The sequence below is a fragment of the Passer domesticus genome, chromosome 11 (assembly GCF_036417665.1).
Source record: "Passer domesticus isolate bPasDom1 chromosome 11, bPasDom1.hap1, whole genome shotgun sequence".
NCBI lineage: Eukaryota > Metazoa > Chordata > Aves > Passeriformes > Passeridae > Passer > Passer domesticus.
This window is the reverse complement of record NC_087484.1, coordinates 31,367,841-31,392,385: the sequence shown is the minus strand read 5'-3', so window position 1 is coordinate 31,392,385 and position 24,545 is coordinate 31,367,841. Positions and strand designations below refer to the sequence as shown.

General features: G+C 50.0%; 1 long non-coding RNA gene across 1 annotated transcript in view; it reads left to right on the top strand.

Annotated features, from left to right (window-relative positions):
• Window positions 1-15,237, top strand: part of LOC135278272 (uncharacterized) — a 29,800-nt gene extending 14,563 nt beyond the window's left edge. The window contains exons 2-3 of the long non-coding RNA XR_010345815.1: window positions 9,700-9,778; window positions 10,842-15,237. This is a non-coding gene — a long non-coding RNA (uncharacterized LOC135278272). The remainder of the gene's footprint in view (window positions 1-9,699; window positions 9,779-10,841) is intronic.
• Window positions 15,238-24,545: the final 9,308 nt, after the last annotated feature.

The following is a 24,545-nucleotide window of genomic DNA, read 5'->3' as shown; positions in this document are numbered from 1 at the left end:
TTAGCAATATGAGCTAAATGGATGTAGGAATTGATGTTTTTCCCCTTATTCTCTGTTGTTTTCTGCCATCTGACAGACTTATAAAATGACAGCTCTGCCCATATATTCAAAAACATATCTAATAATATAATGACTTACCTAATAATCAAAAAGTCCTTTCTGTTGCCTGAGAGATGTAATGAAATGTTCTGACGGGTGGGGGTGGAACAGTATGAAATCTCCAAACCAACAGCAAACATGGTATTAGTTCCCATAAGACAGAACAGCACAGATGTGCACAGAACAGCACATCACCCTGCACACACACTAAGGAGAAATGAAGGTTTAAGGTGCAGTCTCTCAGCTCTTCTCCCTAAAGAGCAGGTACTTGTTCCCTGAAATCCCTGTCCCTCCATTCCCCAGTTCACTCTGGCACACCACACAGTATTTCACAGCTGAAACTCAAAGCAGCTCTGTCCTGGCTGTGCACAGATCTTGAGGTGCACTGACAGCTTCACCCTCAGGCACCAGAATTGCCAAAAACCTGAAGATTTTTTCTCTCCTGTCCCATCACATTTCTGCTGGTAATTATTTTTATTTCTTTTCCCTTCTGACCTTGCCCACAGCCATGCTTGGCTCCATGCTGTGTGTACCAGTGTTCTTTTCCAGTCAGGCCACCTCTCATCTCCCCCTGCCCTCACACCTCACCCAGGTCAGCCTAAGCCCAAGTTTTAGGTCAGATCTAAGTCATTTTTCTATAATATGTATTTCATGAAGCTCCTCTCCTGACCCATATTATTCAGTTATTCATTAAAGCTAAAGGATTGTGTATGCTTTTTCTTTGTTGTTGTTTGGGTGTTTTTTTAAGAAAAAACCCAAATATTTTATACATTATAATCAAAATTTAATTTAATTTTATTTATAATTAACTTGTCTTAAACTGAAAGGAAAGTTGGTGCCTGAAAAAAACAGTTCAAAATATGTTTTGCTATAGAACCTCTTTACAACAGCAGTGTTGACTTGTAAGAAATTGTATGTGTAATCAACAATAAACCTTTTGTGTACATCTTACAATGCAAAAAAAACCCACTTACAGAGATCCACAGATGAAGCTATTAGGAAGCATGGATGCAGATGTTGTATTGAACAGCCTTGCACAAATAAAAGGAAGTAAGGGATACAAGAAGCTTCAAGTACTCACTGTGAATAAATTGCATCTAGAAAGACTTGCCACTGGGTAACACAAATCCATATGACATGACTATAAAGAGAGATGAACCTTTTCTTTGGGATCTTCCCATGTCTCTCGTTTAACCTTTCAGTTAAAGATGTTTTAAGCTTGAGCAGCTGTCAATGCAACATTAATATGTGAAAGAAATGGAATGGAACATTTCAGACTTCCTGCAGAGGCAGTAATTTGCTGGCTGTTCCCTCTCAGACTTTCATGGTCTGGTGCCCAGGTGTCCTGTCCTGGAGCTCCCTGCCACGCTCACTGAGGGCTGCATTTCCACTGAGCTTTATAAAATTGTAATAAATAAAATTGTAATTCTTGATGAGTTTCAGCTAGGCATGCCCTAGGAACTGCAGAAAAGAATGGGGAAGAGTCAGGGAAAGGCAAAGACAGGCAACACTTCTGTATATTAGTCATAGGACAACTCTTTCATTTCAAGGGAGTTGTTCTGATACAGCCCTGCTTAGCACTGAACAGAGGGTGATTAATGTTTAATTAGTTACAATGCACCTTTTCTAGCAATTAGTGAACACCTCCCCCAGTGATTGAGACCATCTCAGGGTCTGAGACTGGGTTTCCATCACCACCCCAGCACCTGTCTGCTTGTTGCAGCTTGGTTTGGAAAATCACCCATATGAAGAAATGTCCTTCTCTTTGCCAGCTGGGCTCCAGAGGGTTTAACCAACCACTAATAGGACCCCTCATCTGCTGAGTTTTTACTCATTCATGGTCCTGCCTCCCACCACAAACAAAGCACATATGGAAACCTCTACTGAGATTACTCCATTTGTGTCACTCAAAAAGGCACTGGCAATTCCAGTGCCTCAAACAGTGTCCCATACCGTGTTTCCACGCAGGGAAAAGCTAATAATTATAGCAGTGACTCTTTCTGTGACTGGGTAATATGTACAGGGTGTATGATCCATTTCTCTAAAAGAGAAAAAAAAGTACTTTTATATGGCAGCATTGGCAGTGAAACTGATTTTTAACAAGTACTTCAGGGATTCCAGATGTCACTTGGCAAGTTGAGCAAAAGTGCTAGCTTTTCCATCAGTCTGTAACAAGTAATCATGTAACAGGTGCAAGATTACTGAAATGGCTCTAAGATTATTTTTGCAGCCAATTTCAGTCCATGGAATTGTAGAAATAGTCCCTGTCATGGTTTGACCCTGGCACAATGCCAGGGCCTTTATGAAAGATGTATTTTCAAAATGGTTATTGTGAGATGTGACTCGGAAACGGAACTATAAGCAGGTTTTAACTTGGGGATGGAGGGAAAAACACAACACTTTAATAATCTACAACACAGAAACATGAGGGAAAAAAAAAAAAAGAAAAAAACCACACACAACAATCCACAATGGAACACTCCCAAAACACTCCTCCTCCCCCCAGTCCTCTAACATTCAAATCTTAGTCCAATACCATCCTTCACACAACCTCCCCTCAGTTCATCAGGAGAGAGGAGTCTCCCTCTTGCACCATGGGCCTCCCCAGGAAACACACTTGTGCTTCCATGTCACACGTGGCAGCCGCCCAGAGATAATCTGCCCTGGTGATCATCTTCCTTCCATGTCCAGTGCTCTCACCACTGGCCAGGGATCTAAACTGCTTCTTAGGTCCTTTTAAGAATGCTTTGCTCAGTTTCAAGAAGTGGCAGCCTCTCACCATTTGGGACACCTGTCCCCCCCATATTTCACCCCTTGGAGCCGAAGGGCCTCGTGAACAGAGATCTTTCTCCTCTGAAGGCAGAGGGCTCCACCACACCCTCCTCATCAGTCTCTGTTCCATCTATTTCTTCTTACAACAGCTTTGTCACTTTTGGTTTTTGGCCAACCGCCTCCCCCAAGGTACAGTCTCTACATTACAGGAAGAAATTGGTTCTGTCCTGTGGCCATGTAAGAGAAAAGTCCAGCCCAACAGTCCACTCCATCATCTCCTCCATCTATGGCACTTCTCATCTGCTGGCATTTCTTTATTCACTCAAACCTTCTTCTCATTTGCCCATCCTCCGTCCCCTCTCAATTCTCAGCTAAGGAGGATCAGTGTTTTTACAGCTTCCATTGTTTCAGTACCAAAGGGGTTAAAACCTCAGCCATGGTCTGCCAGCAGCTGGGCACCTCGCCCCCCCACTTCTTCTCCTGGCCATGGTGCCAGCACAAGATATCAAATTTCAAGCCAGCACAGTCTCTATCATTCTCTCCCGGGGAGGGCTGCCCGAAACATCCCAGATCTCCTCCACCCTGCACCTTGCAGGGCTCCGGCCTCCCTCCCCACAGGCCGCATGGCCTCCCCTGCCCCACCCAGACACAGCTGGGCAGGGGAGAGCTCAGATCAACTCACTACTGGACTCAAAAGAGAGAGTCCCTCTGGGTATCTTCTGCTTTTAACCCCTGTGTGTTCTCAGAGGTGTATCCAGGTCCCCAGTGGCCACACCTGGTGGCAATTTTCAAATCTGGCCACTGATTGGTTTGACCACAACTTTCCCAGAAACTCACTTCCTGGTCAAACCACAACAAAATGTTAATTCCACCTCATTAATTCTCTACACACAAATACTTGAAAACTCCAGGGCTGGGATTGGAACCAGCTGCTCCATGGCTGTTCTCACAAAAAGAGCTTAGAAAGCCTGGAGATTCTTGGGGGTGTTTGAGTGTGGATATGACAGTCCGGTCAGAGACAGAGAATAAGATAAGATTTCCCATGAACTGGGCTGGGAACTTTTAGGGAGCAGGAGAGAAAGAATTGTAACTATCCACAGGTGGTGTTTGGAATAGGTTGTTTTTTTCCATAAAGTTGTTTAATGGAAGGTGTTTTCTTCATTAGCCAATCATGTGAAATGTGTTGATTAAATGACCAATGAGGTCCACTAGAGGCAAACCTAAAAGAATATATAATATAAATATATAAATATATAAATATAAATATAATATAAATATATAAATAAAATATAATATAAATATATAAATAATAAATAATATAAAAGAAGAGGATTGAATAAATGGGGGGCTTTTAGCTCTCAGCCTTCTGACCTGAGTCTGTGTCATCTCTGACTCCACAGTCACATTTGGGGATCTGTGGGGGATATTTGGGATCCTTTCTGCACCTCGTGACCTAACAGGAGCTTCTCCAACAAACTTTGCCTGAAGCTCCTGCTGTGCCTATGACAGGAAACCCTGGGAGTGTCTGTCACATCCCAGCTCTTTGGCAGCCTGGGGACTCCTGGGATGTCACCGTGGAGTCCCTGTGAGTGCCTGTGACAGATCGGTGCCTTTGCAGCCCAAGGTGCCCTGGGATGTCACCATGGAATGGCTGTGACTGCCTCTGAGCACAGGGCTCTTTACCATTCCGAGAAACCCCTGGGAGGTGTCCATGGAGCTCCTGTCTCTGCCTGTGACATTCCAGCTCTTGAACAGCCTGGAGACTCTTGGAATGTCCTCATGGAGCCCCTCTGAGGGTCTGTGACAAATCTGATTATTAGCAGGCAACGATCACCAGGACCCTGTTGCTATGGGTCATGGGATCCCAGATCCACAGAATTGGCTGAGCTGGGAGGGACCCATCAGGATCCTGGAGTCCAACTGCTGGCCCTGCACAGGACACCCCAACAATGCCAGCCTGGGCCTGGCAGCGCTGTCCAAACGCTGCTGGAGCTCAGAGAGCCCTGGAGCTGGGAGCCTTCCCTGGGAAGCCTGGGCAGTGCCCCAGCAGCCTCTGGGGAAAAACCTTTTCCTGAGATCGAGCCTGAGCCTGCCCCGACTCAGCTGCAGCCGTTCCCTCCTGTCCTGTCCCTGGGCACCAGTGGGAAGAGGTTCCCACAGCCCCAGGCAGGGACCCGCTCCCAAGGCTGTTGCCATGGCCAGCAGGTCTGGGACCAGCTGGGATGCTCGGTTTCCACAGGCTGGCCTTTAGGAATGGGATTCCCCAATTTCCTGCTCCCACTAGAACTGCGCTGCCACTTGCTGCCCTCCCGCCTCCCATGGAAAGCACAAAAGGCAAAGATCCCAGGCTGGGAAAAGAATAATTTACTGGGAACAGCACCAAGATAAAAACAAACAGGAACAGAAAAATATTGACAACAGAAGGGTTATAAAAAAGGGAAAACTACAACACAACTTCCCAGCCATAATTTCCACCTGCCTGGAAAGGACACCCTTCTCCTCAGGGAGAGAGACAGAGAGAGTCCCTTTCCTGCCCATGGCAATGATCTGAGGTCGGAGTGAATGTATAACACCGCCCTGGCCAGACCCTCATGTTCTTCAGGCTCACATCATATCATTGGCAGGGGCAGGAAAACAAACAGGTGTCTTCCCAGCATGAATCACAGACAACACCCAGCATGGATCACAGACAACTGGCCAGACCCTCATGTTCTTCAGGCTCACATCATATCATTGGCAGGGGCAGGAAAACAAACAGGTGTCTTCCCAGCATGGATCACAGACAACACACCAGGGCTCTTCCCAACATGGTTCTCCCATGGGGGATGAAGTTGGAGCAGTGCACAAAGCTCTTCCTGCAATTGCAGCATTTGCATGTCTTCCCTTACTGGTGACTGTGTTGGTGTCTGCTCAAATGAGAGCTCTGTCTGAAGCTCTTCCCACACTGGGGACACTCATAGGGCCTCTCCCCAGTGTGGATGCTCCGGTGGGTGACAAGGTGGGAGTTGCGGTTGAAGCCCTTCCCGCAGTCATGGCAGCGGAAGGGCCTCTCTTCTGTGTGAATCCGCTGGTGCTGGAGGAGATTGGAGCTGGTGTGAGACCTCTTCTGGCACTCGGAACACTCGTAGGGCCTCTCCCCAGTGTGGATGCGTTGGTGGGTGACAAGTTCTGAGCTGCAGCTGAAGCCCTTCCCACACTCCCAACACTCACATGCCCATTTCCCAGTGTGGATCATCTGGTGGCGGATCAGGGTGCTGCTCTGCCTGAAGCTCTTCCCACACTCCAAGCACTTGTAGGGCTTATCCCCATCATGAAGCTCCTCATGGACCATCAGCTCCGATGGTCCATGAGGAGCTTCATGATGGGGATAAGCCGAGCTCTGGCTGAAGCTCTGTCCACCTTCCTGGCACAGGGTGGGTCTTTCCTCCTCAGAGCACCCTGGGCTGGGTTTGAAGCCCTTCCTCCTGCGGAATCTCAGGGAATTTTCCTCCTTGTTAGATTCCTGTGCCATGGAGCCACTCAAATCTGAGGAAGGCAGGGCAAGGAGAGGATTGGATTTGCCTCCGTGCCACAGGGAAAGGGAAGGAGATCCCCCCAGTGCATTCCCAGCAGGACGGCGTTAGCAGTGGGGCTGTCCTGCAGCCTTGGGCTGTGCTGGGCTGGAAGATGAAGCAGGAGAGATAAGGAAAGGGGCACTGACTTCCTCCTCAGCTGCCTGAATGTCTCAGGGCATCTTCCTCTTCCTCGCAGCCTTCTCCTCCATCTGGCAGTGGGTTTGGGATGTGAAATTCTGTTTTGGGAGGAAAACAAGAGATTAGTGTATTCAGTTTTGTACTGGTTTGAGGTCAAACCAGGGGGAGATTTTAAGCCAGAATTACAATTTAACAAGAAAATTAAGGTCAAGGCAATGATACAGAAACACTGCCTTAAACTGACACAGTCAGGATATAACCTGACACCCTGTTGGTCAGGGTGGTGGGAGCAGTCCCATTAAATGGTGGCTGCAGTGATGATCGTGATTCTGTCAAAGCAGTGATCCTGTAGAAGGGTCTGGTCTTCCTCTGAAGGTCCAGTGGTGCTTATGGAGCTCTTGTCCTCTGGGAATCCAGTAGGCAAGGTGCTCCTGGGGCTGTAAGCTTCAGCTTATATCCAGGCAGGAATGCTTGGCTCCTCCCCCTGGGCGGGGCATCCCACAATGGGATGATGTCATTTTATCAGTCCTTCAGGGACACTCAATGGCCCATTCACAGAAGAGAGCCCCTGGAGGGTGTTATCAGGGCTGAGTCATGGAAGAGATAAAGAACAGTGCCCTGTCTGTTTATAACAGTTTGTCAAGATGGGGATTGAAAACATGCGTGTGGTCCATCTTGCACTGTAACCTGAAACAGTGGGGTAATCCCTGCTCGGGATTACTGGCTCAAACTGGCTCAGGTGTAAAACCCCCACCCCGGGAAGGCCACATACACAGGGGACAATGTCACACTTGCCGCACCCCAGTGAGGCTCTCTGTCCCTGTCTCTTGCTCTCCCCCCTTTTCTCTTTCTTTCCATCTCTCTCTCTTTACCTCACATTTACTATTCAATAAAATCTACTTTAAATTTGGTCTCATTAGCACCTTAATTGGGGAAGAGACATCTCTAAAAATTTTATTAATCGGATTGTGACATTATTTTGGCACAGGGAGTTTAGGCACTGTTCTCTGAATCCAAGTGCCTTTGACAACAGCATGGTTCCCTCCTCTGAGGAGCTTGTGGCTCTTTCTTTCCAGAGGAACATTTGGTAACTTGGATGCAGCTTCCTCTGAGCAACTTATGGGAAAACTGATGCAGAAAATGGCTGTTGCGGGGGGCCAGTGTAAAGAAAATATTTTCTTGTCCTTCCTTGAAAAGTTTGTTCAAATCACTGGAGAAAAGGGAACAAATATTACCAGTGTGACTGACAAGGTTCATTCACCCCAAGGTGAGGAACACAAGGCTGCTAAAAGTGCCACAGGAAGCCCAGCTAAGGTAGCTAAGTTCCTGAATAACTCCCAAATTCACAGGCTTAGGGACTTTGCCAAATGTGAGAATCATTATTCTATTGATCCCTGTCACCTTTGTGATAGTTACACAAAGCTTTCTCTTGCTTTTAATAATCTGTACTGCACCAAATTTCCACTTTTCTTTTATGGGAACCTGCCAGCTGCTGAGCTGGAGCTGTGCAGGAACCGATGGAACTTGGAATTTTCACAAAATTGCTTCTATTGTCAGTTTATTAATGCTTGGGATTGGTTTGCGTTTCATCACATGTGACTAGTGGGAAAATCAAATATTCGTCAAAGTGGTTTATGCAGAGTTAAGTTTGATTTCTGCCAAGTTTATTTTGTCCAGTGCCCAGGGGATGCTCGAGGGGTCGCTGTTCGTGCCTCTCACCTTGGGGGATGTATGGGAAGGGCTTGTGGGGGCTGTCCCTGTCCCTGTCACCCCAGACCATTCCCCAGGGGCTGTCCCTGTCCCTGTCACCCCAGGCCATTCCCCAGGGGGTCTCCATCATTCTCACCCCAGGGAATGCCTGGGGGGTTTTCCTCCCTCTCACCCCCATGCCAGGGGGATGCTCAGGGCAGTCTCTGTCCCTCTCAGCCCAGGGGATGCTCAGGGGTCTCTGTCCCCTCACCCTGGGCTTGTTTGGGGGGTCTCCATCCCTCTGGCCTCAGGGAATGCTTGTGCAGGGCTGGGGACCAGGGGCTCTGTGTCCCTCTCACTGCTGAGGGTGCTCAGGCCTGGGGGGGCTCTCTGACCTTCTCATCCCTGGGGAGGCCAGGGGCGTCTCTGTCCCTCTCAGCCCTGGTGTGACCCTGCCCAAACATCATCGGGGTCAGAGGGACAGAGACCCCCCAAACCCCCAGAAGGGCTGAACCTGGGATCATGCTCATACCTTCTTCATCTCTTTAGCCCAGAAATGAGTTCTGCACCTTTAAGGCTGGTTCTGAGAGCGAAGGGAGGCAGCAAGTGAGCAGGTTTTTTAAGAAACTGCACATATTCTGGCTCCTGGACAGACAAATAGCAGGACAGGGCTCTCCTTTGGTTTTAGTTAGTTTTTACCTCACTAAGACAGATAAGTGCCCTGGACTGTGGGTTTTCTTTTACTTTAGAGCTGTTTAAACCTCCTCTCAACATCCAGAAAAGCACTGGCAGCTCCACCTGTGGTCCATTGGCCCGAGCCTGGTCCACAGCATTTCCAGTGCTAGAGAAACTGAGAAGAGACTGAGTGAGCAGAGCTACAGCTCACAGAGGGACTTTCTGAGTTTGTCATCTCTTTAGGAGTGGCAAGAGGTTTTATTGTTTAATATTGGTCATTTGCTGTGCTTGTGAATGCTTTGTCTGTTAAATAAACAGGTTTTTCCACTTTTCTCCAAGGAAATCTTTTCCCAAACTAATTGGGGAAGAGGCTGCTTGAATTTGCTTTCCAGAGGAAACCCCTTTTGGAGGTTTTCTCCCAAATTTGCCCTAAACTAGGACAGGGCGGTGGGGAGAGGAGAGAGCCCCAAGTGCCTGGACTGGGGGGAGGCTGGAGAGAGGGACCCTGGGACCTCAAAATCCCCCAGCATCCCTAAGTAGGACCCTGGAGAGGGGGGATCCCCAGGTGCTCTGGGATCCTTGGCAGCCATGAGAGAGGGGACCACCAGAACCCCAGAGGGATGAGACTGGAAATGGGACACTCCTGGTGGCTTTTTTAAATTCACTTTTGCTTTTTGAAGGTTTTTCTGGACAGCAGGTGACTTCTAGAGATGGACTTGGACAGAGGACCTTCAGACTCTCTGTGCTCATCCCTTGTTTTTCCCCAAACCAGGATTTCCCATTCCCAAATCTTGGCCCAGTGGAGGAGAAGGCTACAAGGAAGAGGAAGATGCCCGGAGACACACAGACAGGTGAGGAGGAAGTCACTGCCCCCTTTCTCCTCTCTCCTGCTCCATCTCCCAGCCCAGCATGGCCCCCGGCTGCAGGACAACGCTGTCCTGCTGGGGATGCACTGGGGGATCTCCTGCCCCTTCCCTCTGGCATGGAGGCACATTCACGGCCTCTGGGGCAGGAGGGGGAACCGCGGGCAGTTTGGGGTGCGTGGCTCGGCTGCTCCCGGCGCAGTTCCCCCGAGCCCCTGGCACGGCTCCGCCAGCCCCCCCCACCACGGCACTGGCCAGAGGTTCTTTAACAGAAATGCTGGTAAATTGACCATCTGGAATTACACTAAATACGATTTCAAGAAGCTGCTGGTTTGCTGGGCAGTTTGCCAAATTCCACATTGTTGTTTCTTTCAATAAATCTGCAGTTTAAATGGTCTTAGTAAACTTATGCTGGCATAAAATTTGTGGCTACCATGGGCTTCTCTCAAAACTAAATTACATAAAAACATGACGTACTCATTACATCCTTTTAATACCTCCAGTAAATCCATGATACTGTTACTTCATTCGCAGATTGTTCAAGTTAATAGTGCTGTTTTTTTCACGAATAGCATCAAAATAAGTTAAATTTTGGTGTATGTATAACTTTTAAGGATATTAATTTTTATTTCTGTGATGTTTAATTTAATTCAAATTCAGGGTTGATAAGATTAAACAAAGTTAAGCTTCATTATTGTTAGATTTGAGCAATGTTAAGTTACATTCTATTAATTTGAATTCCTCTTATTTTGGATTGAAAGATAATGCGTGTATTGTATTTGCTATCTGTCAGAGGTAGGGCAGTTATGTTCTGTTAAATGGGCAGTTTTCTTTATCTCTTCAACAAATCAATCCTCCCTCCAGGGAGATATCTTTTGTTAATGGGCCATTGAGTGTAACTGCAGGACTGATAAAAATTATATCATCCCACTGTGAGGTGCTCTGCCCAGAGGGAGGAGCCACTCCTTCCAGACATGGTGAGGCTGGGGGTAAGGAGCAGCTTGTCCAAACAGGGTCAGCCCTCAAAGGGCTCATTCTTCTCCATGCCCAGACCTCCTGAGGAGACATTCAGCATCAAGATCACCTGGGGAATGCTTCTATCAGCTCTTCTCTGAACTGGAACATAAAAAAATACTTGATTAAATAAAAAAACCATAATGAGGCATACTTTGAAATCTTTCATCCTTAAAGGAACTCTAGACTGACTCCAATCAGCTGCACAAGCCATGGACACATGAAGAGCACCTAAGAAAGGTCCATCAAGAGCTTTCTGTGTTTTGACGATCCCCACGGTGGATATGGGGCTGAGTCTGGGACCCTGACACACTGAGTGAAGGCTGAAGAAGCTGCTCAAGGAGTCAGCTGCAAAACTCCAAGTCCCCTGGAGCATGGCTGGGTCCCAGTGAGGGCAGGGAGTGCCAAAGGCTCCCCAGGGACTGGTGAGAGCAGATCCTTGAGGCCAGGAGTGCAGGGAGCCCAAGGCTCTGGGCAGGGAACTGCAATGCTGAGAAAGGCCTGGGCTGGCTGGGGGAAGCAGAAAGGCCAAGCCCTGAGCCCAGCCTGGGCCAGCAGGGCCTGTCCCTCACGGGTGGCTCGGGGCACTCTCGGTGGGGCAGGGGGATGTGAGGGGCAGCAAGGACAAATGCCATAAACCTGTGTGACCTTCCAGATCCTCATGGAACCAAGGGGCCAGTAGGACACTGTGGGAAGTTGTGGAACCAAGGTAATCATTGTGGCACTGTTGGGGCCCATGGAATCAAGGAGCCAGTGTGACACTGAGGGGCCTCATGGAAACAAGAGGCCATTGTGAGCCTGCAGGGCCAGAACACTGAAATGCTGGGGGGAACCAAAGGCTCCTTTCTTTGGGTTTGGTGCACAGGAGAAACACCAGATATTCTCAACATGGCCAGATGCAAAGAATATTCTTGGTAGGAAGGGACCCACAAGGATCATCAAATCCAGCTCTTGAGTGAATGGCCCACACAGGGATTGAACCCACAGCCTTGGTGATACCAGCACCATGCTCTAACAAACTGAGCTAAGAGGTCAAAATGGCACAAATTTTACTGGCAAAATATAGACAAACAAGGAACTTTGGCAAAGAGTTTAATACAACATCCACTTCAACATAAAACTCTTACCATAGCATTAACTTCACTTAGCCCATTTACCTAAAAACTCTTAACACTTAAGGTGTTAAGATACTCAAAAACATTCCAGGTAAGTAGGATTAGATGGAGAAGAAATAGAGAACAACAGAACGACAGAAAATCTATAAGAAGACAGACACATAGGTACCAACTGATCAGGTTCCAGCACCATTGACAGAGGAAACCCAGGATCCAGAGCATGGGCTGGCCTTGCACTCCGGCTTTTAACCCCCTGGGCCTTCATGGGTCCGCCCCTGGGGTGGGACTGCCAGTGGCTTGCCCAATCAGAGTCAGGGATGGCACCAGCTTTTAGTGTGTGATTGATTGACAGCTGGACCAATTAGAGCTGGAATAGCACGGCCCCTGCTGTGTGATTGACAGCTCTGCCAGGGCAGGGGGCAGGGCTCTGTCCCCCCACAAACCAAGGCCTGACCCGGGCCTGGCCCTACACGGGCATTCCGAGCATCCCAAGGTGTCTTGGGACATTGATCTCATCCAGCCTCTGACAGAGACCGCAGGGACACTACAGAACTTCATGGAACCAAGGGGCCATGGTGACCTTGTAGAGCCCGCAATGTCACAGAAGAGCCATTGTGACACAGCGAGGGCACAGGGAGCCAGGGGCCATGGTGACACATCAGGGCTTTGTGGAACCACAAAGACATTGTGACATTGCAAGGCCTCATGGAAGCGCGGGGCCATTGTGACACTGCAGAAGCAGGGGGAACATTGTGACACTCCAGGGCCTCATGGAACCAAGGAGACCATTGGGACACTGTGGGGTCCCGCGAAACCAAGGGAACAGGGAACAGGTCTGGCTGGCTGGGCCTCCTGGGGACCACCTGATGGGTCCAGGTGACCTTGGCATGTTGAGGGCTGCTTCTCATCTGCCCCTGAAGCACTGGGGCTCTGGGCTTTCCTTCCTAGGGGAGAGAAATGTCCTTCTCCTCCAGGGCCCATTGCCAAAATTGGGATTCCACCTCCAAATTTCCTGATATGCAAACATTGTTTCCAGAAGAAATCTGCCAGGAGAGACAGATCTGTCAGCCTTGGCCCCCCCAGGGGCCATCTCTCATCTGCCTTTGAAACACTGGGACCATGTGCTTTTCTTTCTTAGCAGAAAAAAACATCCATCTTGACCAGGCACTCACAGCCAAAATTAGGAATCTACCTCCAGAATTCCCTATATCCAAGGATAACTCCCAGACAAAAGCTGCCAGGACTGACAAGTCTGGCTGGCCTTGGCTTCCAGAGGGCTGGCATTCATGTGCCTCTGAAACACTGGGGCTCTGTGCTTTCCTTCCTAATGAAAAGAACTCTTCTTCCTGTCCAGGCGCCCACAGCCAAAATGGAGATTCCACCTCCAAAATTCCCTATGGCCAAGGATAGCCCCTAGATGAAAGTTGCCAGGAGACATGGGTGTGGCTTGGCTTGGCCTGAGGGTGGCCACCTCTCATCTTCTTCCAAAACACTTGGACTTCACATCCTCTTTCCTATAGGAAAAAAAACCATCCATCTTGAGCAGGTGCCCATGGCCAAAACTGGGATTGCACCTCCAAAACTCCATACATCCAAGGATTTCTCCCCAGTGAAAGCTGCCAGGACAGACAGGTCTGGCTGCCCTTGGCCTCTTGGGGGCTGCCTCTCACCTGCTTTCCAAACACTGGGGCTCTGGGCTTTCCTTCATATGGAAAAGAATTATATTTCTTCTCATGGTGTGTGTGGTCAAAATAGAGATTCCTCTTCCCAAATTCCATATATCCAAGGATTCCTCCTGACAAAAGCTGCGAGGACAAACAGGTCTGGCTGGCTTGGCCTCCCAAGAGCCACCGCTCTCCTTTTCTGCCTTTGGAACATTGGGCTCTATGCTTTCCTTCCTATGGAAAAGAACTGTCCTTCTTGTTTACACAGAAATGGCCGAAACTGGGATTCCACCTCCCAAATTCCCTATATCCAAGAGTTGCTTTTAGGCAAAAGCTTCTAGGACAGAGAGGTCTTGCTGGCCTAGACCTCTGATGGCCACCTTCCATCTGCCCCTGATACACCAATGTTCCATGCTTTCCATCCTGTGGAAAAGAACCGTCATTGTCATCCAGGTGCCCATGTCTGAAATTAGGATTCCACCTGGAAAAAGCTGTATATCCAAGGGTTGCTCACAGGCAAAATCTGCCAGTACCATCAAGTCTGGCTGGCCATGGCCTCCGGTGACTGCCCCTGCTACACTGGGGCTGGGTTCTTTCCTTCCCATGGAGATCACTGGGACACTGTGGGGACCTCATGAAACCAAGGGGCCATGGTGACATAGTGGGGCTTCATGGAACCCAGAGACCATTATGGCTCTGTGGTGCCTGACAGAACCATGCAGAGCATCACGACCCTTCAGGGCTCTGTGTTACCAAGGGGGTGACATTAAGGCACCTCAGGGCCTCATGTAAGCAAGAGACCATGTGGACACTGTCAGGCCCCATGGAACCGAGAGAACATGGAATAGGTCTGGCTGGCTTGGCCTCCCAGGGGCCACCTGACAGGTGTGGCTGACCTTGGCATGTCAAGGGCTTCACATCTGCCCCTGCAACACTGGGTTTCCGTGCTTTCCTTGCTATGGAAAAGAACCATCCCTCCTTTCAGATGCCCATTGCCAAAATTAGTACTCTCCCTAAAAATTTTCCTATAGGCAAGGATATCTCCCAGAAAAAACCTGCCATCTCTGGCTGGCCTTGGCCTCTGATGGTCACCTCTCATATGCCCAGGAAACAGAGGGGCTCTGTTCCTTCATTCCTATGAAAAAGAACCGGCCTTCATGTCTAGGAGCTGTGGCCAAAATTAGAATTTGGCCTCCCAAATTCCTTATGTACAAGGATTTCTCCCAGACAAAAGTAGCCAGGACAGACAGGTCAGGCTGGCCCTGTCCTCTGGTGATTTTCTTAGACTATGAGCTGCATGTTTTCATTTGAAAAAACCTTGGAGAGGGCCCAGAGATCTCCCAAGGAGGGGTTTTGAGGCCTCGGGCACATGACCACTACATATGAACAAAGGAGCTCTGTGTTCTGTGATGTTGTGGTGCTTTTGCATCATGGAAGTGATGTTCTAAATGAAGCTGCTAGCAGTTTCCTCTGTCTCTGGAAAAAAAAACCCAAACAAACAGTAATTAGCTCTGAGAATTGACAGTCTGTTTAACCACTAAGGAAAGTGTACATGCCTCTGTGAAGACACATGTTAAAGATGAGAAAGCCTGAGAGGGTCTCTTTCCCTTCTGGCCAGCAAAGAGGTAACAAGGCTGGCCCAGCCCCCGTCTCAGCCAGGCCAGGCGGCTCCTGCCGTGGGGCCGGGCCCCTTCCCAGGGAGCCCCCCAGGCCCCATCGGCTGCCGGGCAGGGCAGGGGAGGCCGCGGGGCCGAGGCCGGGCCGGGCCATGGCTGCGGTTGCCAACACCTGGGTGCTACCGAGCCCTGCCCCGCCGCCAGCCCGGGCCGAGCCAGGATCCGCCGGGCCTCAGGAGCAGCCCTGGGCCGGGCCGGCTCCACCAATATTCTGCCACCCTTGGGGTTCACCCACAAGACCCCACCCGGCCGGGGTCACGGAACCATCTGCAGGCCCCGGCAGAGATATTAACTCTTTCAGTGCCTCCATCCTCCGTCGAATGAGAGGAAAGGACAAAGTGCAGGCACACAGAGCAGGAACATGAAGACACTGAGGTCAATGAGGAGAAGTTGAGTCCCAGATGGGAGGGATGAGGAGATGCCTTGAACTTGGGGCTGAAATCCTCTTGTAAAGCTATGGAGAAGGATGTAATTGATACATCAGTCTCTCTTTTTCCATATAATGCTTTAAAAACTATGGGGAGATGACTTGTTCAGCAAAGGCCTCCATGATGAAGGAAGCAAACGTTGAAGTAGCTGTGATCCCATGAGAATTTTGTACAGAGAAAGAGAGTAGAGTGATGAGACCCTGTGCCCTCGGGGAGAGAAGAAGAAGATCTCTGTTCTCAGAGATGAAGATGATTTCAGAAATGGATGAAGAGAACCTCTGCTCCTAAACAGCTCATCTTTAAACTAATACCCCATAAGCTGACATGGCCCATAAACACAGCTGTGGGAAAAGTTGTGAAAAAATGGGAGGCACTTCACGATTACAGATTTTTCTGGGCAGCTTTTACTCATTGTAATTGAAGGCACGAGAGTACTCTTTTGTTATGAAGAGATCTCCATAGCATGAAAGAGAGACTCCTCTCCTTAAGTGAACTGAAGAAAAACTGTTATAGAGATGGTAAACTGACTGAAAATTTTAGGTTTTCTCTCTACATTGTCAATAAGAAGGAAAAGGTTGTAGGAAGAAGTGTTCTGAAAGTTTTGTTCTGATTCTTATTACTCTATTTTTTATTTACTATTAATAAACTTCATACCCTTTTAAAGTTTTGTGCCTACTTTGCCTTTCTCCTAATCCTATCACACAGCATGAAATAAGTAAGAATATTCTAGTGAGTGCACTGGTAATTAGCCAACACTGAATCTCGCTGAGGGCAGGACAAGGGGCTGACAGTGCCCAGCCTGGCTGGGGCTGTGCCAGATGGCCCCAGTGCCTCAGGACAAGGTGTCTCCTCACAGCCCTTGGTGGCACAGACCCTGCTGTGCCCCAGGCCACCAAGACTTGGCTTCTCTTTTTCCCCACCTGTCATCACTGCCTCCAGTTCTCTGCTCTGCCTGGGGCCTGGGGACATTTTCTCAGTCGAGTCCCTCAGTGGGACGCATTAAAAGTCCAAGAAACTTTGGAGTTGGATTCTGACTTGGAGTTCTGGAGAGGTTTCTTCAGCTGCCTCTCAGGAACTGATGTTCAGGGCCTGAGCACAAAGCCCCAGAGGGTCATTCAAGTCCTTGTTCTGTGTCTGTGCTGCTGAGATGGGCTGGCCTCCTGGGTGCAAATCTGTGCCAGAGCCCCTGGCAGTTCCCTGAATGTCCCACGGGGAAGGGCAGAACTGCCACACCTGAGGAAATGCTGCTGGGTTTGCCAAGGGAGCTGTGAGTGTCCTTGGCACAAGGGGGTGCTGAGACCTTGCCCAGAGACCTTGAGAGAGGGTGAGACATTCAGGGATCCCTCTGCTCTGGGTAGGGTCTGGTTTATCCCAGGCTAACCCGAGAATGTGACTGTGCTCTGATTGCAGCCAAAGGTGCAAAGCCAGGGCAGTTGGGAACAAGCCCATCCAGCCCCTCACCTTCCCTCAGCCACAGGGAATCCTTTGCTTCTCTCATCTCTCAGTAGCAAACTCTGAGTGCAGCAGGAATGCTGCGGTTTTCTGACCTCAGCAATCCAGCAATTATGTTTTAAAACAACTCCTAAAACCAACTCCTGACATTCTTTAGAAGTGTGAGTGCAGATGGTACCAATTCATTCTCCATTAGGAGTGATTTCCCTGACAAATCCTGAATATCCAGCCTTGTCCCTCTTCCACATGGCCAAAAACTCAGGGCAGCAGGGCAGGGATGGCTCCTCAATGGCCCCCCTGCATAGGCCTGGCTGCTCCTAGCACACTCAGCCAGCACAACTGGAGCTCAGGCAGGGACCTGGGTGAAGGTTTTCCCAAAGCAGGAACAAGGCTGGGTGAGTCCCAGCAGGACACTCTGCAGGGAATGGTCCAGGTTTGGCTCAAAGCAGCCTCTCCTGACTTGTCACTGTCATTTCTCCATGAACAGGTCCCCCTGTGCAGCCCCAGCAAATGTCCAACAGCAGCTCCATCAGCCACTTCCTCCTGCTGGCATTGGCAGACACGTGGCAGCTGCAGCTCCTGCACTTCTGCCTCTTGCTGGGCATCTCCCTGGCTGCCCTCCTGGGCAACGGCCTCATCATCAGCGCCGTAGCCTGCGGCCACCACCTGCACACGCCCATGTTCTTCTTCCTGCTCAACCTGGCCCTCAGCGACCTGGGCTCCATCTGCACCACTGTCCCCAAAGCCATGCACAATTCCCTCTGGGACACCACGACCATCTCCTACACAGGATGTGCTGTTCAGCTCTTCTTTTTGTATTTCTTCATCTCAGCAGAGCTTTCACTCCTGACCATCATGTGCTACGACCGCTACGTGTCCATCTGCAAACCCCTGCACTATGGGACCCTCCTGGGCAGCAGAGCTTGTGCCCACATGGCAGCAGCTGCCTGGGCCAGTGCTTTTCTCTGTTCACTGCTGCACAGAGCCAATACATTTTCCCCGCCCCTGTGCCATGGCAATGCCCAGGGCCAGTTCTTCTGTGAAATCCCAGCAATCCTCAAGCTCTCTTGCTCACACTCCAAACTCAAGAAACTTGGTCTTCTTGCTGCTAGTGCCTGTTTAGGACTCGGATGTTTTGTGTTCATTGTTTTCTCCTATGTGCAGATCTTCAGGACTGTGCTGAGGATCCCCTCTGAGCAAGGACCGCACAAAGCCTTTTCCATCTGCCTTCCTCACTTGGCTATGGTCTCCCTGTTTTTCAGCACTGTCATTTTTGCTCATCTGAAGCTTCCCTCCATCTCCTCCACATCTCAGGAACTGATGGTGTCATTTCTGTACTTGGTGGTGCTTCCAGCCCTGAACCCCCTCATCTACAGCCTGAGGAACAAGGAGCTCAAGGCTGAAATGTGGACACTGATGACTGGATGCTTTCAGGAACATTAAACTGCTGGCCAATTTCTGCAAATCACTTGTAAAAAAAATCACCTTTGATACTTGTTGTTTGTTTCATTTTGTATGTTCTTTTCCTGTTTTAATTTTTTCACATTGTCCACAAAGAAATGTCATTGTTTGTGCCATATCTCATTTTGTTTCTCTTCAACTTGCCTGTGGCCACAGACTGTGTCAATGAGGGGCTGTGCTCTTGGGAGCTTTAAAGGAACTAAGGGATCTCGCAGCAAAGTTTTCTGCAGAGATGCCCTTTTGTTGCCTTCTCTGGAGCTGCAGCAGCAATGTCTGTGTGCAGAGCTGGGGGCAGATCAGTGCTGGCACAACTGCCCTGCTCCTGCTGGCCACACCATTCTTGATCCATGACAGGAACCATTGGCCTTCTTGGCCACCTGGGCACACTGCTGCCTCATGTCCAGCCTGCTGTCCATCTGTGCCCCCAGGTCCCTTTCTGCCTGGCTGCTGTCCAGCCACTCTGTCCCCAGTCTGTAGCGCTGCAGGGGTTGCTGTGGCCCAAGTGCAGGACCCAGTGCTTGGACTTGTTCAACCTCACCTTGCTGGATTTGGCCCCTGGATCCAGCCTGTCCAGGGCCCTGTGCAGAGCCCTCCTACCCTCCAGCACATCAACACTCACACCCAGCATGGTGTCATCTGCAAAGATGTCCTTGGCTCCATGTGGCCTCTCAGTGTCACCATGGCCCTTAGGTTACACCAGACCCTGCACTGTCACAGTGGTCGCCTTGTTTCAATGAGACCATGCAGAGCAACAATGCTCTCCTTGGTTCCATGGGGCCCCAAAATATGACAAAGGACTCCTTGTTTCCATGGGACTTCACAGCGTCACAATGTTCTAATTTGTGCTGCAGTTTCACAGTGGCCCCTTGGTTCCATGGGGCCCCAGGGTGTCACAATGGCCCCATGGTTGCACGAGGTCCCACACTGTCACCATGGTGTCTGTGGTTCCACAAGTCCCCTCAGTGTCACAATGGACTCCTTGTTTCCACAAGGCCACACAGTGTCACAGCTGTCTTCCAGATCCCTTGAGGCCCAATTGTGTCACAGTGGCTCCTTGGTTACACAGTGTCACAATGTCCCCTTGGTTCCATGAGGCCCCGCAGTGTCAGAACGACCCCTTGGTTCCACTGGGCCCTGGAGTCTCCCAATGGTCTCCTTGGTTTCTCACTGTCAAAATGGTGAAACACCTTGGTTCCACAAGGTGCTGCAGTGTCACAATGGCCTCTGTGGTTCCATGAGGACCCAGAGTGTCACAGTGCACTCCCTGGTTCCATTTGGCCCCACAGCACCACAATGGGCCCCTGGTTCTATCAGGCTGCACAGTGTCACCATGGTCCTCTTAGTTCCACAAGGTCATGTAGTGTCACAATTGCCCCTTGCTTCCCCAGAGTGTCCCAATCATCAGAAAATGACAGAATCAAAGAGGCTGGAAAAGACCTTTGGGATCATCAGGTCCAACCAATGCCCTAATACTGCCTTGTCACCCAGACTATGCCACTAAGTGCTACTGGAGAGGGACAGTGACTCTGCCACCTCCCCCTGGCCTGCCCATTCCAATGCCCAATCACTCTTTCTGTGAAGAACTTCTTCCTACTGTCCAGCCTAAACCTCCCCTGGTGCAGCTTAAGGCTGTGTCTTCTTGTCCAGCCCTCCAGCAGATCCACACTTTCACACAGCTTGGTGTCATCTGCAAATTTGTGAATGGTGGACTCGATCCCCTCACCCAGATCATCAGTGAAGATATTAAACAGGACTGGGTCCAACACAGATCCCTGGGGGACAGCACCAGTGCCTGGACACCAGCTGGGTGCAGCACCATCCCCACCACTCTCTGGGCCCAGCCTCCAGCCAGCTCTTAAATCTCTCAGGGAGGAGGGAACCTGCCCAAGCCGTGGGCTGCAGCTTTTCCAGGGAATGCTGTCAGAGACAGTGTCAAAGGCCTTGCTGAATTCCAGGCACACAACATCCACAGCCTTTCCTGCATCCACAGGCTGGTCACCTGGTCATAAAAGGAGAGACCAGGTTGGTAAGGCAGGACTTGCCACCCCTAATTCCACACTGACTGGCTCTGATCCCTCAGCCATCCTGTGGGTGCCCTGTGATGGCTCTCAAGGTGATCTGTTCCATAACCTTGCCAGGCACCCAGGTCAGGCTGACAGACCTGGAGTTCCCCAGATCCTCCTTCCAGCCCCTCTTGGGGATGGGCTGACATTGGCACCTCCACTCCTCTGGGACCTCCCTGCTGAGCCAGGACTGATGGTAAATGATGGAGAGCAGCTTGGGGAGCTCATCCACCAGCCCCCTCATCCCCCTAGGATGGATCCCATCTGCTCCCATACTCCTGTGAGCATCTGAGTGGCTCAGCAGGTCAGCAGCGGCTTCCTCCTGGATTTCAGGGGGCTGTTCTGCTCCCTATGCCCATCCAGCAGCTCAGGGGAACACTTGCCCTGAGGGCAACCTGTCCTAATATTGAAAATTGAGACAAACAAGGTGTTAAGCAGCTCAGCCTTTTTTTTATCTTTTGTTGCTATATTCCCCACTGTATCCAATAAGGAATCGAGGTTCTCCTTATACCACATGTTGCTATTTAGTTTATTTATAGAAACATTTTCTATTATTATTTACAGAAATGACCAGGTTAAGCTCTAATTGAGCTTTCACCTCTCGACTTTTCATTCTGCATGACCTAACAACATCCTTAAATATTTTCTAAGATGCCTGACCTTCTGTCCAAAGCTGATGCACCTTCTTTTTTCCACTGACTTCCCACAAAAGCTCCATGTGCAGCCAGGACAGTCATTTTCCTCTCTAGCTCATCTCTTGCCACACTGGGACAGGCTGCTCCTCCTCCCTTAAGATTACTTTCTTGAAATGTGTCTGTCCTTCCTTGGGCCCTTTGTTTTTAAGGGCAGTTTCCCTTAAAAAAATCAGGACCTGATTTGGTACTCTGCAAATCTACATTCTAAATAGGCCAAAGTCTGCCTTAGCTAATTCCAGTGTAGAAGTTTTGTTGCTGCCCCTCCTTCTTTCACAGAACATTGAAAACTTGATTATTTCATGGTCACTGTTCTCCAGGCAGCCCCTGACCCCCACATCTGCCACCAGCCCTTCTCTGTTTTTGAACAGCAGGAGACAGAGCTTTCCTTGAGAATGTTACCAAAAATTTGGTATATTTGGTAAAATAGAAAATTCATTAACTCCAATGTAGCATGAAGAAGCAGCATTATTTATTCAGCCGGATGCACGGGGGAGAGCTCCTCCCAAAGCCCTGCATGCTGAGTACAGGAAAGTTTCTGTTTATTTTCTGTATTTTGCACACATATTCATTGATTGCCCTGGACTAAACACACATATGATAATCATTTCCCCAAAATCATTGACATATTTCCCCTCCTCTTTACCCATGAGTTCTGTCCTGTGGGTCTCTCTGGTGGTCCCTGGTGGTCGTGGACCCCAGTGTTCCAGTGGGCCTGGCTGAGCTGGCAGGACACTGAGGCTGGTGAACTTCCAGTTCCCCTTCTGACACAATGGGCATTGTGTGCTTTCCATAGGCCTGGGTTTTAGGAGAACAAGCTCCAGGTGTCAGCTCACCTGGTGTAGACAATTGATCATCTGGTAACATGAGGACATAGAGTGGGCTATGACATCACAGAGTGGGTTATGTCAGGTCATTGAGAAGCTATGACATCACAGGCCATCTCTGTGACATCACAAGGCAGAGGCCTGACATCACAGAGAAGACTATGACATCACAGAGTTGGCTGTGACATCAGCGACCCGCTGTGTGACATTATAGAATGGGCTGTGACCTCACAGAGCAGGTTGTGACATCCCAGAGGGGCTCTGTGACATCCCAGGAGGGCTGTGTGAGGTCACTGGGTTGCTCACTCAGCCCCAGCTCCCCCTCACAGTTTCTCCCAACAAGTCCAACGATGTTCATGCCCAGCAGGGTCCCTGTCCCCTGGTATCCACCTGGTCCACCTGGAGCCACAGCCTCCAGCAAAGGATGTTCCACAGGATCCAGCCCAGAGCTTGACATGGGGACGAGGGGCCAGGGCTGTGTGACCAGGACATCAAGGCCGTGGATGATCCAGGTCACTGTGTCCTGGTTTGGGTACTCCAGGGCAGGAAAGATGTCTGGCAGATGGAACAGGGTTAGGGAAGGGCCTCCAAGGTGGGGCTGGAGCCCTTGGGCTGTGAGCAGAGGCTGAGGGAGCTGGGCTTGTCCAGCCCGGAGCAGGGAAGGCTGAAGGGCTCCTCATCCTAGCCTGGCAGTGCCAGCCAGGAGGTGATGGAGAACACAGAGCCAGGCTCTTCACCAGGGGGCCTGGTGGGAGACAAAAGCCAATGGGTGGAAGGGGAAAGAGGGGAGATCAGCCAGGACAGGAAGAGATTAAATTAGTCAGGCTGGTTTCCGCATTTTCTCAACAGAAAAAGCTGCCCGAGCCCCTTCTCTATCTACCACTGACAGCTTTGCAAATCAGGAATTGTTTGAGCTGTTTTGATCCCACTCCAGGATGAGCATCCTGATACAAGAATTTAATTGTGTTTATATCTGTCTCAGAACCACTTTTATCTAAAATTAATTTTAGTATGGAAATCACTTGTGGATGGAGGACTCATCAGACAATGCTGGGACCTTGCATATCGCTCAGGGAGAAGCATGATTGTTATTAAATTTTATCCTGTTCAACTATGGTATGTTGGCCATGAAGAGAAACCTTTCTGTGCCTCTGAGTCTCACCAGTTCCTGACCCCCAAAGGACACAAACCTGATGAGTTGTGGTTCCCACTCCAGTGGTGGCACTTGCACCTCCCTCAATAGCCAGAGCAGAGCTCCCTTGTCCCAGAAATTCCCTGGCAATGCAGGGATGAAGGAAACAGCACAGGCTGTGGGGATCGGGGGCAGGGCACAACCAGGGATTTGGGATGGTTGTGAGCCAGGGCAGGACTTGGCCCTTGGCCTTGTTGAACCTCATCCCATTGTCCTGGGCCCATGGCTCCAGCCTGTCCAGATCCCTCTGCAGAGTTTCCTGCCCTCTAGCACAGCCACACTCCCACCCAACTTGGGCTCACCTGGGAACTGATTGAGGGTGCCCTCAATGGCCTCGTCCAGATCAGCAATAAATAGATTTCACTGACCTGGCCCCAATCCTGAACTCTGGGGACACCCGTGGATGTGACTCCATTCCTCAGTTGCTCTGAGCACCAGGGGTTGGATGAGGGAAACGACTGGGTGGGGGTAAGAACAAAGTGTGATTGATGGTCAGCCATGAAGGGTCTTGATTTTTGTATATGTTCAAACTGTATTAGGATGTTCAGGGGGTCAGTATAAGCTGGGGAATGCTGATATCAACAGGAAAAGAAAACTAAACAGGACAAAACAATATGCTCTGCATTGGTTTCAATATAGTAGATTCACTTTGAATACACTTCTGAAATCTGTCTAATTAACCACAGAAGAATTGAAGACTTGAATTATTCTCAGGGCTTGTCTTGTTTGGGTGTATTGAACAAATGTTTATAAGCCCTTGTCACTGAATTCCTGAACTGAAATGCTCAAGAAAGAAGAGGCTTCTGGAGGAGTAAAATTCATCAGCAACCTCCAAGTGGCTGAGGATCCATCCCCATCACAGCAGCAATGAGCAGAAATGGGCACAGCTTTGTGGCTGGCCCAGTTTAGGGATGGGCCTTGGGCCTGGAGCAGGAGCAGCTCTTGAGGCCCCAAGGCCGGGGCTCTTGTGCTGCCCTGGGCACATGGGATGGCAGCAGGGGCTGCAGAGCTCTCAGCACCTGAGCCAGAGCGGAGCAGGGCAGCCAGGGAGCCTCCTTTGGCCTCGGCCCAGCACCTTCCCCCATGGCTGGGGCTGAGTCCTGTGTGAGCTGCAGCTGCTGCTGTGCCCTTAGCAAGGGCTGAGGCCGTGGGGCCAGTGGCCAGAGCAGCC